Genomic DNA, 18,374 nt, shown 5'->3' on the forward strand with positions numbered 1-18,374 from the left:
TAAGTCTTCAAATGTCACATCCGCTTGGAGGGAAGGTGTGTTTTTTGGAAAGGCAAGAAGACAACCAAGCACTTGTGTGAGTCAGGGTCTCCCACAGGTGGTAATTAAAAAATAGACTCTGAATTTAAAGTGGCATCATCCTCTTTAATATTAGAGAAGAGAACCTAGAGCTTGGCGGACTTTGCAGCAATAAAGGAATGACTGATTTATTTTCCTCGGTGGTGGCAGGGGAGAGGTTTGTAGGCTGGAATAGTTGAAAACTAATGAGGTGGCAAAAATATACAATTATCCAACTCAAAAGCAATACAGATACGGTTTTATTTTCCTTTCCATTTCCTTCCTTCATTTAATGTTAACAAAAGTTCAGGGCAATTAAAAGCCAGAAGCTACCTTAATGTAATATTAGGGCTCAAAAGATAAAGGCCAAGTCACAGAGGGAGTGAGCTGAAATGTTCTCATTCCAATCACAAGTCACCCCTGTGGAATGCACAGCGTGGAGTATTTCAGGTTCGCCAGACTTTGGGCCACAGGCTCCATCCCAGAGGGCGGCTTGTGCAGAGAAGTCCATGTCCTGGAGGATGAACCTTTGCTACCTGTGTGTACGTGCATTTACATCAGTATCCCTAATATTGCATAGGTATGTTTTTTTGTTTTTTTGTTTTTGTTTTTTGAAGTTTTGATAAATAACTGTTGGTGAATGCAAAGGGGCCATATATGAGTATGCTAAAATATATACTGAGCAGCCAATCAGGCAAGCAGCATCCCCCCCCCCTTTTTTTGGCTTCCGTACCCTCTTTATTTGATACAGATGACATCTGCTCAGTCTCATCAAATGCACCTTTAGGTGCTTCTGTACAAACAACCCATTACCCCAAGCCCCTGATCTAGAGAAACTCTGGAACTGCCACTGGCTTCAGCCCATGCCTGATGCCCTCAATTTGCCTGTCTTTGGTCCCAAATAGCTTCCTCTCCACACCTGAAGTGATCTTCCCAAAGGAGGCTGTAGGTATTACCCATAAATGATTTGGGAGGATGAATGGAGGAAACTGCTTAAGCTGGGGATTGCGGGGGAAGGAGAGTTCCTCCTAAGTACTGATGTATACGTATATGCATGTGTGTGCATGCACACACACACACACACACTCACTCACTCACTCACTCGCTTCCTCTGAAAAGCACATGGAGCCACTGGGAGGTGGTGGGGATGGTGGGAGAGGTCAGAGCACTCTGTCCTTGTCTCCCAGTTCTCCACACATGGCCTCTGGCCTGGACCACCTGCAGGCTTTGCACCAGCCTTAAGCTTTATCTCTCATTAGCAGCCCAGAATACATTTTTTAAAAAAAAATCAGACCAACCCCCAAAGTATCAGAGTTTTGAAGGAACAGGACATTGGGTGGGAACATTTTGATAGAGCAAAACGGTCAGGATGTGTGGTCCCACCCCTGCTCAGTGGAAGGCAGGAGAGGGTCCTAGAGATGGGAGTTGGCCTGCAGCAGCCAGAGAAGGGGCTGGAGTGCCGTTGCAGCGCCCTGAGAGGGGTGGTCAGCCCTGCTCCTCAGTGGGCAGCTGTGGGGCTCCAGGCCTCCAATTCTGACTTTGACAGTTATCTGGTTTTGTTTACAGCCTTGTAGGTTTTCATAGGAGCTGAATTCTTGGCTAAACATTAGTCTGGGAGCACGGGGGTAGTTCATAGTGATGTGAGAAACCAGCTCTGTTTCTTACCTGTGACTTATTCAGCATGTGTCCTTGGGAAGGTCACTCTGTTGTCTGGGGTGTCAGTTTCAAAATGGGAGGAAATCTGGGAAGAGACACAAGAAAGCATGGGTTGCCTGTGTGGGAGGACAGTGGGGGCAGAGCTGGGAGGGAGGCTGGTTTTTCTCGCAGACCTTTGGTACCATTTTGAAGGTTTGACCACATGCATGCACTTTCCAAAGTCAACAACCAACTGGAAGTGAGTGCCTGCCTGGTGGGAGGGTCCTGTGTCAAAGCAGATAGCACATATGAAGGTCATTAGGCTATTAGGAGCTGTACAGATGACTAGAGTCATAATTGGTATTATTCCAGGTAGATACAGGGACATGGCCACAAACATCACTCCTCAGTTCTGCCAGGTAGTCAGAGGGGCCTGGAATTCTTAGGAAATTGGGTCGCATGCTGGAGGTCTTCCTACCTCCAATCTCGGATGGGTGGATGGACCCCATCCCGGCCCTGCCCCACCCTCACCTGGGTGGCTCCTTGGCCTGGCTGTGCAGTGGTGCCGGGCAGCCTGGACCCTCCCTGTGCCCAGATGACCTCAGATTTCCAAGGGCTAGCTGAGCATGTCCACCCTGCTGGGCAAGTTCTGATAAGCACATTCCATCTTTCACCAGGAGGCGGTGGGGCCATGCTGCTTGGGGTGAGCAGAGGGAGTGGTACCTGTCCTCTGATTGACTCCTGGTGGTGGGGTGGGGGTGGGGAGGATTGTATAGAACGTGTGAGAGCCTCCCTTAGGTTGTTTACTGGGTCCCTATAATAAAAATAATGCTGCAAGCATACTGTTCTTTATACACGAAGAGACTAAAGTATTAACAGCAATGATTTGCATCAATGAAATATGCCATTGGAATTATTTTTTAGTAGTTGCATATGGATTGCATTTCAAGAAATGTTTGTTAGTATCTGCTGTGTGATCACCATCATGCTGAGGGAAAAAAAGAAGCATATGATCTAGTTCCCATCTTAGGAGAGTTTCTTAATGAAATCTAGAACACAGTACATCCAGCCAGGTGACAGGCAAAGTCCCTGAGTCCCCAGGCCTCAGGTTTCCCCCCTCTCAGATGGGAAGATAATAATCCTACTGACTCTGCTCACCATCCATGTTGTTGTGAAAGTCAGATAATATATACATGAGATTCTTATAATTGATAATGCCCTGCACCGTTAAATATTCACACAAGCACAATAATAGCAACTAAAGGCTAAGGTAAATATCAAAATGCATGCACCATTAGAAAGGAGAGAGACTGGTGTTGGCTTAGGCGTTTTTTTTTTTTTTTTTTTGTCTTTTTGCCTTTTCTTGAGCCACTCCCGTGGCATATGGAAGTTCCCAGGCTAGGGGTTGAATTGGAGCTGTACCCACCGGCCTACGCCAGAGCCACAGCAGTGTGGGATCTGAGCCGCGTCTGTGACCTACACCACAGCTCTCGGGAACGCTGGACCCTTAACCCACTGAGCAAGGCCAGGGATCGAACCTACAACCTCATGGTTCCTAGTCGGATTCGTTAACCACTGCGCCACGATGGGAACTCCAGGCTTAGGTTTTAAAGCAGAGAGTGCATGGAGGAGATTGAGGTCGTTCAAGGCCCTGTGCTGGGTGTTATCCCATGGAAGGTTGGACATTCCAGTGGGAGAAGGGAAGCTAGGGTGAGCTGGGTAGGATGGGAAAGCAAGAGCAAAAGTACAGAGCCCCAGCATATGCAGAGTGTGGGACGGGGAAGGCAATGAAGAAACCTTCCGAGGGAGAGGTGGAAATGAGGTGGTGCAGGCAAGGGTGGTGAGATTACAGGGGACTTGGACGTCTGAACATAGGTTTGGTCTAACGGATATAGGAGAAGCCATGAAGCAGAGCAGACATAGCAGCGTCAGTGTTTCAGAGGCTCGAGTCTCTTACCTGATCCCTCTCCTAATTCCAAGTATGCCTTGGCCAGAGTGCCTTATTATGCAGGATTAAGCTCCACCCGGGCTCATGGGCAGTCTGCCCTAACCAGCCAGGCTCAGTAAGCACAAATATTACAATTAAAAAAACCCCTCTTTTATTAATAGCATACTTTCTCCCTTAGACAAAATCTGATTATGAGCTGAAATGAAATATCACCAAACCAATCAAAAAGAAACTGCTATTTATCTCCCGATCCCTTGGGAAGCAGGGCAGGGGATTAAAAACCCTGAAGCCATCACTTCTCCAGTCTTCAAACTGATGTCTGAATGGGCTTGCATTTATTTATGATTGGGGAAAGTCCTAGCAAAGACCCTGCACTTATAACTCATTTCAATTTTTTAACAGCTTCTGCAAACATTTCTTCGTTCAGTCCACTCTAATGTGAAGAAGGGAGGGACCTCTTGCCCTATTTCACAGATGACTAAACTAAAGAATAGAAATGCATGTTCAAAATTTGTTTAAAATTGCAAAGCTGATCAGTGGCCAAGGGCAGACAGGGTTCTAGTTTCCAGTTTCCCAGAATGATACTCTCCTTACTGCATTTCTTAAAAAGCAGCAGCAGAGGAGCAGACAATGGTCGCCCATCACTTTTCCAGCTTACAAAGCCTTCCAGTTCTCGGACTCCCCGGGATTTGTGGTCCCTCCTGGTTTGGAGCCTCACACCAGCTTCTCTATCTGAAACCCCAGCTCTCCCCCATCCCACCCCAACCAGTACCCCTCAGTCTCCTGCCCTCCATTCATTTAGCATCAACTAAAATGTTATCTCCCTCGGAAAGCCTGCTGTGACCTCATTACGCTGTCCTGTGCCCATCACTGTTCCTATACTATTACCACAGCCCCACAACCCACTTGAGGGTCACTGTTTAATCATCTTTCTTCATTTCTAGACAGAATCTCTTCCCATCAGGGTATCCCCAACATCTGGGACTTGTTTTGTGCTTGAACATGTTGGCTGCATTAATGAGCATTTTTATAGATGAGGAAACTGAGGTTCACTGAAATTAAATGAGTTACCCAAGGCCTTACAGCCAATCATGGAAGACATGGCGATTTTTATGCCCCTTAATATCTGGGACTCGTTCCACTCTGCCATGTTGGTTTTAGGGTTCACATGCAGCATGTGGCCAGATAGAAGATCTTGGGGCGGGGGAAGGGGGAATCCACCCATTTCAGAATTTCAGTATTCTGGGTTTGGAGAACTCTTTCAGCCCGGGCTCAGACTAGGCTCAGATGTCAGGTATTCTGGAGCATTCCAGATGGTAGGCACACTCTGCAGGCCTCTTTTGGTGACTGGCTACTTTTGACTCTCCAGTGAGGCTTTCAGTGCCAAGAGACAGATGACAGCAGTGAGACCTGACCTCCAGAGATCCTTGGCCTCAGATGGGCATGGGCCTTTGTTTCACAAGGTGCCATATTAAATATTTTGATTACATCATTCCAAAGTGAGGCTATCACTGTGTTTTGGAAGGCCCCGACTGGCTGTGTTCCTGACACATTTTGGTGTCGTGAATTGATATTCCAGTTGGTAATTTCCAGTTGCCAAGCTGATTGAGTAGAGAAAGTGTGTGTAGCACTCAGCGTCTCACTACCTCACTGTTATTACTGCAAAAAGCTCTCTTTGTTTTTTTTTTTTTTGGTTGTTTTTTTTTTTTTTTTTCTCCCAGAGGGAGGAACTCCCTCTGCTGGGGCTTTTTTAATCCTTCCCCAAGCCTGGGTTGTTGACACAGTTGAGGCCAGGGAGGCCAGGAACCGCCATCTCCTCCTCTCTCTGCAGCACAGCAGGAGACAATTCAATTTAATGCACATTTGTTGAGAACTTACTATGTGCATTAAAAGAGAAAAGGAATTTTTCTCTTTTCTAGGGCTCTCCCAAATTATGCTGCCTAACAAGATACAGAAACCTGCCAACCACCTGTGTAAGGGATTCCAAATTGAACTAAAGACATAGAGTGTGAAGTCAAAGAATTTATTTTTTTTGTTTGGGAAATGGATGAGCACAGGGGAGCTATAAAGCATGACTAGTTAGGTGTCCCAGGGGAAATGCAAATAAATGGTTATGGGAACAGCCCAGAGGAAGCTGTTAATTCCAATGAGGAACTTAGGCAAGGTTTCCAGGAGGGTGTGATTTGAGCTGGCACCTGCACGGAGGATGGGATGATTAAATGCAGTGAGGATGAGAATGAAGGGATTCCAGGCTGCTCAAGAAAGCACAGCTGGCTCAGAGGAAGAATCCAATCAAGGTGGCCCAGGCACAGGGCCCAGATCTGGGGACTTGGAATCTCCCATTGTTTCCATGGCAACAAACAGCTCACTCCAGCCTGGCCCTCTCCCCAGCTGCTCTAATCCATAGCATTCTGGGGAACAGCCTGGCCCATGGTGAGGGTTTCTCAAGGTTGTGGCCTGAGGAGGAGGGCCACTACTGGGAAATTTTCTCCCCCTCGCCACCTCCTTACTTATTATGACTTGAATGTCCAAGGACAGGGCAGGGGTGGCGGGGGTGGCGGTGACTGATGATGTGCCTAGAGAGGACCACAGAAGCCATTCTAGGCCAGGGACCTGCAGGGGATGTTTTTCATGTTTACCCATGAAAGCAGATTATTGTGTAAGAAAATTTGAGTGAATAGTGAGTTTTCTGCCTCCTTCCCTCCCAACTCCAAACGTACTTTATTCCTTTGTATATTCTTAAATTCAGTATTAATTCTGAATTCGAATCTGGGGCCACAAGGGTAACCAAAGCTGGTTCCAGCTGGCACAAGTTCAAAGGGATCTCTCTCTCTCACACAGACACACACATACACACACTTAGCCTAGTCATGCAGCAATACGTTAACATTTAGCCCGGGGTTGGTGGAAACCAAGGGAAATTTTTGTGCAAGAAGGCAAACCTAGATCACGGGTTGCAAACTGGAAACCCACGAGGTAGACGTGACCAGTGAGGAGAGGTTGTTTGAGCCACAGCTTCTGGCCTGCATAGCATGTCCTCCCCACATTCCCACACTGCTTGTGATACTCTTTCGGGGTGGAATAGCTTTGGTCAGAGGCTGCCCATCCCCCATTCGCTCTCAGTCTGATCTGGGGAAGTTCCTTTACGCCCTGTGCCTCAGTTTCCTCAACTATAAAAGAAAATGAAGAATGTACTCTGTGTCATTGACTCGTTCGGGAATCAGATGAGTTAAATCATCTCTACCATGTGGTTCAGGCTGCGCCTGACACAGAGTAAGTGCTCCATCCATGTTAGCTTTATCTGTCAGGCCCCATGGGTGAGCTTGTGACCGCTGCTGTGATCCAATGGTGGGGAATTCAACCTTGCAGAAGGGACAGTGGTGATGGATGACTCCTGTGTGCAGGATGGAGAGATGCCTTTGGTTATCTCAGGCAGAGCTGTCGAGGAGTGTTCTGGCCTTAGAGAGTTTGGGAAAGTGGCTTACCAGTTCATTCCACTTCTGCTTCAGGATCCCAGGCACCTCAACAGACTCCTCACCTGGGCGGGGGAAGGTATCTTCACAGTCACACCCCTCTTTCCACCCCCTTCCCCCTCTTCTCAGGTACATGAGCCCTTTCAGGTATATGAGCTCCTTCAGAAGACCACAGAGAGGACCGCAGAAGCCATTCCAGGCCTTTTTCAGTTCCTTCCCCTCATTCTTGGGCCGCAGCTGTTTTAAGAAAGCCTATGATTTGAGTCCTAGGCACTAGAGTCCCAAGACAGTGTGATGGGGGCTGGAACTCCATCTGAGGAGCATGTGTGTTTAGTAACCTGTGTTTAGTGAGCAGCTACTATGTTCTAAACACTGCATGGGAACAGAATGACGAGGTGGTGGTGCCAAAGGGAGGGTAGGGAAGGGCTCAACTGTGTCAAGGGGCACAAAGGCCCATTTATTTATAAATGAAATGACACACCGGCCTTAGATTTTGTCTCCTCTTGTAAGTCTGTCACCTAGAGCTGAGCTAAGTACACATCCTCCCTGTTGTGACACCTGTCCTGGCATTGATTGTACTTTATTATAATTGCCTCTTTATCCATCTGCCAAAGTAGACCATGAGCTCCCGAGGCACAGAACAGCTTCTGATTCATTGCTGGTGGCAGTTGCAGAATTTCTTTGTAGGAGAGGCTTATAGATGATGGGAGCCCGGGGGAGGGGCACTTAGCTCTTGCTCAGACCTCAGTTTTCCTCATCTGTAATAGAGGGCTCACAGTTGAACTGGCATGAGGGTTAAGTGGGAGGAAGTAGGTGATACCTTTAGTCCAATGCCCAGCACACATATAGTCCTCCGTAAGTGTTGCCGGTGTTATCTGTTCCTTACTACTCAGCTACACCAAGAAGGATTTATAGTTTACCCAAATGTTTTCTCTGTCAAGCATCCAAATCACTTTGCATCTCTAGGATAAGAAGAGGCAGGGTTTAACATCTTACCTTAAAGTATAAGACCAGAGGCAACAAATAAGGGACCAGGCGTGGGAAAGCATGGCAGTTAATATGCCTTTTATCCTCAAGACATGAAAGTGAGTTTATAAGGATGTTGATTATGGTGTGGAAGACAACAATTTGGTGGGTCCAAAAAATGTTAAACAGAGTTACCCCATGATCCAGCGATTCCACTCCTGGGTATCTACCCAAAACAACTGAAAATAGCTACTCGAGCAAATCCTCGTACCTGCATGTTCAGAGCAGCACTAGCCAAAAGATGGAAACAACCCAGTGCCTATCAACACATAGATAGGGAAAACAAATCATGCTATATATGCACACAATGGAATATTATACAGCCATGAATAAAGCACAAAGCACCAATAAATGCTAAAACATGAATGCACCTTGAAAGCATTATGATAAATGAAAGAAGCCAGACACAAAAGGACACTGTATGACTCCATTTATATGAAATGTCAGAATAGATAAATCCATAGAGGTAGAAGGCAGATTGGTAGTTGCCAGGCGCTGGGAAAGGGAAGCAAGACTAGGAAACTGCTGAATGGGTAGCAGGGATTATTTTTCTATGATGAAACAATTTTTGAACTAGATAGAGGTGGTGGTTCTACAACCTCGTGAATGTACTAAATGCCACTGCATTGTTCACATTAAAATGGTTAATTTTATGTCATGTGAATTTCACTTCAATAAAAATGGGAGGAAATAATGTAAAATTTCTTGAAAGCTGATAGAAAAGAATGGTATAGTTCTTTTATTTTATTTATTTATTATTTTTTGCTTTTTTTAGAGCCACACCCAAGGCTTATCGAGGTTCCCAGGCTAGGGGTCGAATTGGAGCTGCAGCCGCCAGCCTACACCGTAGTCACAGCAGCACAGGATCCAAGCCATGTCTGTGACCTACACCACAGCTGATGGCAATGCTGGATCCTAACCCACTGAGCGAGGCTAGGGATTGAACCTGCAACCTTGTATATCCTAGTCGGTTCTTCAACCGCTGAGCTGCAAAGGGAACTCCAAGAATGGTATAGTTCTTTTAATAGCTCAAGAAATATAACACCATTGATTATTTTTTTAGTGTGTATTTATTCATTCACCCCAATACCAAATGTTTGAATGACCACACACCTCCGTGGCTTAAGTATTCCTTATTGAAGGGACAATATTTTTTTAAACCTCTGAAAACTTATTCCTGGAAAATATCAGTCAGGAGCATCAGACCTTCTTCCCCATGTGTCACATGCTCTGTGACTGTGTCCCATCCTTTTGTCCCAGACAAGGTGGGGGCAATGCAGTGTCTCTGTCTGGAAATGAGATATTCTTTCCACGTCCAGCTGTGGAAACCTGTGCCATCCATCTATTGAAAACACAACCAACATCGGCTTGATAATATCTTCATGCAAAACCACAGAGAGCACAGTAGCTGGAAATCAACGAGTATCCTAAGGCACCTGACGCATCGTCACTTCTTTCCTGAATCAGAGAAGGCTTTGGGGCAAATATTCTGCAAGGCAGGGTCTGAGTTTCTAATCTGGAAACCAGGAGAGCTCTGAGCCAGCAGGTCATATCTGGGTGGCCTGCTGTGCCAGCGTGGTTCTCCTCTAGCTGGGGAGGTTTCACTGTGGGATGAGGTGGGTCACCCACGTAATGAGTCTGGAGGTTTTAATCTAGGTCATGGCTGTGCTGCGTCGGCAACTGCCACTCGGCAGATTGTGGGCCTGGGGCAGGAGGAAAGTTTCAGGTCAGGAGTGGAAGGGGGAGTGAGGGAGGCGAGGGGAGGAGCCATCAATCACTTCTAGGAAAGGAGCTTGACAAGTGGGGTACATCTGCAGGGCTGGCCCTGAGAGCGGTGTGTTCTCTCCCCGCCTTGCCTCTTCTCCCCAGCAGATGGTTGAGGAAGCAACCATGATATACTCATAAAGCAACCTGGTGGGTGGGAGGGAGGGAGCAATGGCTGTTGTTTTTTTTTTGTGTGTGTGTGCCTCAAATTCTTAGCACTGCTTTTCAACAAATAGCTCTGGAGAGCCTAGTATGCATACTGCAGATCCGTGGGAGCTAGGAAAAACTGGATGGACATTTGTTTACTCCCAGTCCCTGATCAGTGAAAGGTCACTTGGACTCCAGCGTTAGGTCCTGGGTGACTTTGGGCCAGTGTGCCTGAGTGGCTCTCTGGAGCCTCTGGACCATGGCAGAGGGGCTCTTGAAAGCTGGCATTTTGTCCCATTGATGGTGCTGCATAGGATCCTAAGATTAGAAACATCCAGCAGAAGGACACAGACTCAGGATCTTACTTGCGTCGGGTGGGACAAACCGACTCTGGACTTGCATGTAGCTTTTCTCTTCTTTTATTTAAGGCGGCCACAGGGACATCTCATTTAGGTAAAGACCCAGCATGTTCACCACATACCCATTCTATTCCCATAACCCTAACGCTAAGTAACTTGCCATTTTGCCCTGCTTCTTTGTCCGTCCCCAGTCCCAGCCTCCACACCCATCTCTAAACCTGTCTGCCCCCAACTTTTCCTTCCCAGGACAATTTGAAGACTAAAGGCCTATAACATAACGATCCTTACTACTCGTATATTTTTTTCCCCCTCTCTTCTGCCAATTTTCTTTTACGACTTGCCTGGAAAACTAAAAGAAATTGCTGATGGGCTTTCCTTAAGCCTCTCTGGCTTGAAATTAAGGGTGTATTTGAGGAGAATAAAACTCAACTGAAAAACATCCTAAGAGGAAGGAGTTATAGACAGTGAAGAGCAAGGGCAAGTTGGCAATGGCTCACAAACACAGTCTTCAATTTTGACCAAGAAACACAGCAATGATTAGGTTTTCTTTCATTTCTTAGCAACAAATTCCATGGAGCAGTTTGCTTATGAGCGTGGGAGTGAGTCTCTTCCCAGGGCCAGGATTCAGTTTGGACACTGCCATAGCCCCTTGGGAGTTGCCCTAAGAAAGGAATCTTGTGCTTGTGTGAAGTTCTTTTTGGGACTCAGCTCCCCTTGCCCAGTCTCCACTAAAGGTCTACTCACGTCTGCAGGTGGTGACCTGTTCCAACGGCTCAGGCTGATGTGGGGGAAAAGTCAGCAACCTGAGCCGGTCTGTGGCCCTGGGGGTTGCCTGTCCAAGCATTCGCTGTAGATTTTCCTTTGCTGCTTGGAAAAAGGAAAAAGTTTGTCTGCCACTGTTTTCTCTCTTACTGTGCCTGCGATGAGTCTCATGAGCTCCTATGATTCACTTAGAATTCACTTAGAATCGTCGAATGGTAAGTTATAGATCATATTTGATGTGTAATGCTGACCCTCCCACTGGTCTGGACAAGTTTCATGAAACACTGAACAGGTTTTAGTTCATTCAGGCACCCAACGCTGTGTCCCTTATTGAGGGCTCTTTGGGAATTCTTGAGACAAGAAGAATAAGGGTGGATGTAGAGGAAACAGAGAGATGGGTGGGGCATGGAGACTGCTTTAAAGGCGGTCTGCCCACATCTCCTTAAGATTGGCTCCTGGTTATCCCCGGAGGCCTCTTGGGGAAGATTGAGCCTTCAAGTACAATCTTTTCACTTTTTCCCTCTGCCAGCATTTGAGGGCGTGCGTGTGTCCCTCTGGGTGAGGCACGGAAGGACTAGGTGACAGAAACCCTAGAGAGGGTTCACTACTCCTGACCTTGGATTCTGGTCCCTCCCTTAACCAGCTGTTGACCCTGGGCACACACTTCCCTCCCTGAACCTCAGTTTGCTCATCTGTGAACTGAGGGGGAGGGGCTGGCTCATCTCTGAAGTGTTTTTCTGTTTGAAGTCTCTGAGTCTGTGGTTACTTCCTTTTCTTGGTCAATAACCAGCCCCTATCAGAAGTCTGTTTACTTGAAAGTTTTGACGTTGGCATCAAATTCGAGCTTTACCGGCTTGGAATATGTTGGGCTTCTCTGATTGGGAGAGAGAAACACCACAGAGATATCTAGGCCATCAAAAGATGCTCAGATTCAAGGCCACTGCTGGTTCAACTAGCGCATTGGTGAGGATGAGAAAAAAAGTGTCCCCTCTGGGTGGACTCGGCTGCAAATGGGGTGGGTCCATGGCCTAGTAAGTGGAATGCTGGCTGCTTTCCACTCCAGGAGCTCCCAGGAGCCTTGTGCAGTGTGCAACCTGTGTATACTTTAGGAGAGCATTTTTTTTTTTTTTTTTTTGTCTTTGACTCATCAGGTAAGGAGTAAAAAGAGAAGCAGCCAGAATGATGCATGCATGTCATTGCTCTGATGGAAGGAGACTTTTATAATTACTGCCTTAAAATATTTCCTGCAGTTAAAAAGCTCCAGGTCTGGGCCTAAGATGCTGCCCAGATCCTCCACCTATATAATCCACCTGATTTGGTAGCTTTGAGAGCAAAGATTAGTAATAATAATAAAACCCCTTACATTTTTATAGAAGCTTACAATTTATGTAGCAGATTAAATGTACTTTCTTCTTCAATTTGATTCTGATTCTAACCATTGCCCTGGTGAGATACAATCTTCCCCATTTTAAATATGAGGGCAATGAAGCCAAGAGAGATTCAGACTTGTTCAAGGGCAGCTAATAAATGGTCAAGGCAAGAACTGAACTCATATCTGTCTAGTTCCAAGTTCACGGTTTTTTTTCTTTCACACCAGATCACATAAGCTCCTGAGCTGAGCATTGGTATTGGCAACCAGACCTAAAGAACCACTCTGTAGAGGCTTAGGATTAGTCTGAAAAAGTTGTCCTTGTTTTAATGAAGGGAGGACTCTCCCACACAGGTGCAATGACTAGACTTGAGGTAGGAGTTCTGGAGAGGTCTCTGCAGATCTTACAGTTGAACTAAAGTATTCACTTCTCATGCGGGGAAATGATTCCTGGGGGTTTACGTGTTGGTTAAATGCATCTCTATCACCTGTGCACCATTAGCCAGGGTTCTAGCAACATGTTAGGTCTCACTCCGCAAAGCATTCGGGGAAAGACTTGGGAGTCTAGAGAGACATCTGGAAGTCATTGCATGATCTGAAATAATATCTGTAGGCCATTACTGACACATCCAAGACTCTTCACGGTCAAGCAGTCTCACTGAGAGTGTAATAGGCCTCTTTAGCTTCCATCAATAACACTTTTCTGTACAACATCTGAGATAGTTAAATTGGAGCAGCCACCACCTCTCCTTGGGCTCCAGACCTGTTTACCCACTGCCTCCCATATATTTCTACTTAGACACCTCCTGGCTACATCCAACTTAAGTGTGTCGAAAGTGTAAATTGTCTTCTTCCAAAGCCCTCCCCTAGTTCATGTGATCTCCATTATGGGCATTGCAGTGTGCCCCCTCCCCAGCTCAACACCTTCTAATCCTCTGTTCCACTCATTCCTCCCTAGACACATTCACTTGGTTACCAGGAACCTTTGCTTCTGCTTCCTAAACACCACTAAAGTCCACGCCCTTTCCTCAGTTCCCTCTGCTGTTATCTTGGTGGAGGTCCTGATTTCTGTTCCTCATCTTTCCAAGCCCACCTCCATCTGACCATTAGTTCTCTCGCCAAACACAAATCTGACTATACTCTTTCCCTCCTTATTAAACCAAAAATGACTTCCTGCTGCTACAGGAGAGAGCTCACCATTCTCTTACTTGTAGTCCCTGCAACCTGCTATTGATTTTGCAGATGCTCTTTCCTTTATCTGAAATACCGCTTTCCTGGGAACACCTAATCATTTTCAACATGTGCTCATCCATCACTTTTGCAAATAATTCCTGGGGGAGTTATTCACTTCCCCCTCTGGATTGTTTCGGTGTCCTGTAGCTTCTGCTCCGATGATGTGTATTATTCTGAACTATGTTTTACCATCTGTCTCATTTAGCAAATTTCAGGTCCTCATGCAGAAACTGCGTCATTATCTTTGGACTCCAAGGTCCTGGTGCACTGCCTGGCACGCAGTGGGTACAGTAACTATTGAATGAATAGAAGGAATGGATGTACATCCCTCGTTGATGAAATCAGTAGCTCAGCTTATTGAATGCACATTTTTCTCTTGGGCTTAGCCTTCAGGAGAAAGGGCAGAAGTCTTCCTTTAATCCACAGGCTAAATAGTAACAGGGTTTGGAGGCTGGAGAAACACATATTTTTGCATTTTATTTCTTTCCTAAAATTGTTTCTGGGGTGGGAATGGGGAGCCAAAATTTCATAGGAAATGAAGGACTCGATCAGGTATTTCAGTACAGCTGCCTCCCCAGCCCAGCTCTGAGCAAAAGATTGGCACATCAGACTAGGAGGTTGATGGTAAGATCCTTGCTGAATTTTTTTGGTGGAACTTGCAAACCATTTGTATAAAGGTTAGGAACAACCTAGCACCAATGCTATCTTCAGTTCCTGCTCCATATAACTCAGGGCTATCCCATTATCCCACAGGACCTCAGAATGCGGGTTCTTTATTTTTTTTATTTTTTAATTATTTATTATTATTATTATTTTTTTGGTGTTTTGTTGTTGTTGCTATTTCTTGGGCTGCTCCCGCGGCATATGGAGGTTCCCAGGCCAGGGGTTGAATCGGAGCTGTAGCCACCGGCCTACGCCAGAGCCACAGCAACGCGGGATCCGAGCCGCGTCTGCAACCTACACCACAGCTCACGGCAACGCCGGATCGCTAACCCACTGAGCAAGGGCAGGGACCGAACCCGCAACCTCATGGTTCCTAGTCGGATTCATTAACCACTGTGCCACGACGGGAACTCCAGAATGCGGGTTCTTTAAAATTAGCTTCAGGTTCTTATGAACTTCTGCTGAGTGAATGAAATGCAGCAGCTTCGATGGAAAGTGATTCTCAGATACTTAAGTGCAAGGCCCATCCTCATTCAGCAGCATCTGAGGAGTAGTCCTTCAAGGTAGCTAGCACCCGGCACCCAGCGGTCTCTGTGAAATCAGGGCAGTGCTTGTCTGCTTCAGTTTCCCTTTCGATTAGGCAGGACTGGCTTTCCCACTAGCTAATGTCTATAGTTAATTTAACTCTACTATTACATAGTGTATTCCTGTGGGGCTCTTCAAAATACCAGGGAAACAGGTTTCATTGTGTTCTCCATTCTACCTTCCTGGGTGGGGTGGGGGCTGGGAGTGGGCAAGGAGTTTAGGAAGCAATCTGTGGCATGGCAAATCCCCCAAAGGTTCAGGGAATAGCCCATAGGTTCCCATCCCACCCCTGGCTCCAGGCCAGATTTTCATTGTGGCCAGTTTCTAAGTCCTCTTGAAAATTTGGCTTCACCTAGAATAATTTAGAAACCTCCAAGTCCAGGATGCTTTTTGGAGGGTCTCAGGTCTTGACTTTTTCGAGAATGTCCCTCTGCCCCGTTCAAGCCGTCCCTACAGGCAGCTGTTGTTAATTGGAGTCAGAGTACTCCACCCCAAACCCGCCTAGGAACCCATGTGGACTCAGCCCTGAAGCAGATGTAAGGCCGCTGAGAATCCACGCAAAGCAGAGATAACAGTGGGAGTGGAGTTGTGAAGGGACAAGAGGCTATTTGGAAACCGTCCTTAAGTTTCACTTATTCCTGGGGCTGGTCTCATCCTTCTAAAGGGGAGTGAGTGGGAAGTCCGCTTGCAAACTGAGGGCCACTTCAACAGTATAAACACACACACACACACACAACAACAACAACAACAACAACAACAGCAGCAGCAGCAGCAACAGCCACAAAAAGTCTTGAGACTCACCTCTGAGTCCACCGGAGGGCTTCCTGTAGGCGCGGTCGCCGCCGGGTGCTGTGCTGCCCCTGCGACAGTGATCGGGCGCAGGGGCGGGGTCCCGTGCCGGCGTCTCGTCGGAAGCCCCAGCGGGGCCCGAGCTGACCAGGCCCGCGTGGAGGGTTAGCGGGGGCCGCCCCGCGCCGGGAGTACCTGCCGCCGGCTGCGAGACAGGAGCTCTCTGAGTTCCCTGCCCTCCCGCTGGCCGACGCCTCGCATTTTTGAGGTTTCACTCCAACTCCGTCCTGCCCCTGATGTCAGAGGTTCGACTTCCTGAATCGCTCCCCTCTCCTGCTCCCTGAGCTCTGCCCAAACTTTCCACCCCGGGGCCCGCAGAGAACGGGTGCCCTTGGAATTGGGCGCACGCACACCGCCCAGACGCGCCCTCCCTTCCCCTGGTCTTCCCGCCAGTTACCCCCTCCCCGCCCCTGCCCTTACGCGTCGGTGCCCCGTCGGTCTGAACACGCCTCCTGCAGGACACAGCCGCGCTCCTGCCTGCAGAGCCAGTCCTCAGTCGCTTTGACCGAAGCACCTAAGTTCCCAGGACCTAATTCTCTAATTCTCTGGAAAGTCAGCTTAAGTGAAAACAGCCCAGCCCTTCCTAAAGGAGCAGGCTTCTTGGAAAGGGATGGGGGTGTCGGAGGCCTTGGGGCAGATTGGGTGAAGGCTCCAGGGTCTTATCTGAACAAAGGAAGTGATGGGCTCCCCTAGTCAGCGCTGCATGTTCCGTGGGGGGTTCCCGAAACACCTGAGAAAAGTCTGCTTCGCTCACTGAGGGCGAATGAGTGTGCTCCAGCAGGAGCTGCCAGAAGCTGAGATGCCAGAGGCCTCCTTAGCGTTCTCAGAGGTGACCCCTCTCTTACCCTCAGTTGCCCTCCATCCATTTTTTTTTTTTTTATTCAGCTCTAGTGGGTCAGGTGATCAGCACCTGGAAAGCTAGGGAATGAAAGTGCAGGCCAATGTGGGATGGAGGATTCCAGAGGCAAAACTTCTGATGAGCCAGGGCAGGGAGCTAGCTTAGTGCCTCCATGGTACCATGTATGTAGGGACAGGGGCATGATGACAGACCCTGGCCCTGGAGTGTCTGGTGGCCTTCTCAGAGGTCCTTCCATGTCATGGACCCGGGATGCTGCTCTCTTGACTGGTTTTGTCAGGTGCCCAGGTGCCAGGTGCTGAGCTGTGTTTTGCCCTGTACCTATTGCACTTGAGTGCTGGTGTCCTTTAGCCTCTGCTTGTGGCCGCTAAAATGACAAGTGCAGCCAGCTGTTTCCACCGAGGAACAAGAGATCTGTTTCTGTTAGTATGGGAGAAACCAAATGGTTCTGAGCTGAAAGATCAAAAACAAACAAACAAAAAAATATCCAGGCCTCCACTCAGAAATGCCAAGGATGATTATGGAAAGGGAGATAAAAAAATTTTTTTTTTCCTCCAGTGGAAGGAAATTAGATGAGACCTACTTTCCAGAAACCCAAGTGGAGGAAACTCAGTCTAGATTTGAACATGAGGAGGAGGAAGTAAGTCCCAGAAGCAAGTGAGCTAACTGGTGGTCAGATAGGGCAGTGGCAATTAGAAGACTGGGCTGGACAGACTGATAAGAAATATCCAGACGAGGGCTTTCCCTTGATAGATGGGCTAACTAGGCTGGGAAATACTCACTCTGTAACCATACTTTGAGCCGACAACTGTCTACCCATGTAGAGTTGGTCCCTCTGACATTCTTGGAACTTAAAGCCAGAGTGTAACAGCCCTGAGCAAGGGGTGAGTGAGGTCAGGGCAGGGGCAGAGTGAGTCCTTGAATGCTGGCCTGAGGATTTGGGAATGGAGATTTCTTCCCCAGCTAAGGGCACTCAACTCTCTGCCAGGAGCTTCACATACAATGTATCATTCAGCCTCTCACAGCAGTTAGGACATGTAGTGCCATCCTTGTTTTATAGTTGAGAAAACTGAGGTTCTGAGTAGGTAAGGAACTTCCTCCAAGTCACATCACTCATAAATGGTGAGTCCCAGATTTGAGTCTGAGTGTTTCGGGCCCCTCAATCCTTCCTTTTGCTTTTCTGTCATCAAGTAGGGGAAGAACTCGCTTTCTGTGAAGGAATGCCACATGGAGCAAGGCCTGGAATGAGGCCCATTGAGGAAAGATTACAGAAGATACTTCCCTGGAAATTGAAAGCAACCTTACAGATTGGCTCTGGCTCATGAGAGGTGCTTTTAAGAGACAACATGGGAAACCAAAGCTACTGACTTGAGTTTAGGGCTTTATGGACATGGCTGTCAATGGTGGAAAGAAAATTGGAGACCTGTCCAGAAGATGGTATCTCTGTGCTGTCTCAGTGATGAAGGCCAATAGCTTCTGTGGCAGAGAAAGCGGTGGGCAGCATGGCAGATTTGCTCACACTGCTTTGCCAAGGAAGATGCAATTATGATAGAAGAAAAGGAGTGGGCGTCCGGCCAGGATGTCCTCACTCCAAATGGGTGACGCATCCCTTATGAAATAGCAGGTTAGAGCACCCACCTACTATTTT

The 18,374-nt window shown here is 47.5% G+C and overlaps 1 protein-coding gene and 1 long non-coding RNA gene across 5 annotated transcripts in view; one reads left to right on the forward strand and one right to left on the reverse strand.

Annotated features, from left to right (window-relative positions):
* The window catches only part of KIAA0040 (KIAA0040 ortholog), a 34,457-nt gene extending 18,189 nt beyond the window's left edge, over positions 1-16,268 (reverse strand). For 2 of the 4 annotated variants that reach the window (XM_047754211.1, XM_047754213.1), the window contains exons 1-2: positions 15,823-16,268; positions 1,723-1,798 (exon numbers count right to left, since the gene is read on the reverse strand). The gene's annotated coding sequence lies outside the window, so the exon portion shown is untranslated. Of the gene's footprint in view, positions 1-302; positions 594-1,722; positions 1,799-15,822 lie in introns of those variants that run through there. The other 2 variants (XR_007131001.1, XM_047754214.1) reach the window with 2 other exon arrangements.
* The window catches only part of LOC125111990 (uncharacterized), a 248,545-nt gene that overhangs the window by 24,602 nt on the left and 205,569 nt on the right, over positions 1-18,374 (forward strand). The gene's annotated exons all lie outside the window — the stretch shown is intronic.

The sequence above is a fragment of the Phacochoerus africanus genome, chromosome 11 (assembly GCF_016906955.1).
Source record: "Phacochoerus africanus isolate WHEZ1 chromosome 11, ROS_Pafr_v1, whole genome shotgun sequence".
Taxonomy (NCBI): Eukaryota; Metazoa; Chordata; class Mammalia; order Artiodactyla; family Suidae; genus Phacochoerus; species Phacochoerus africanus.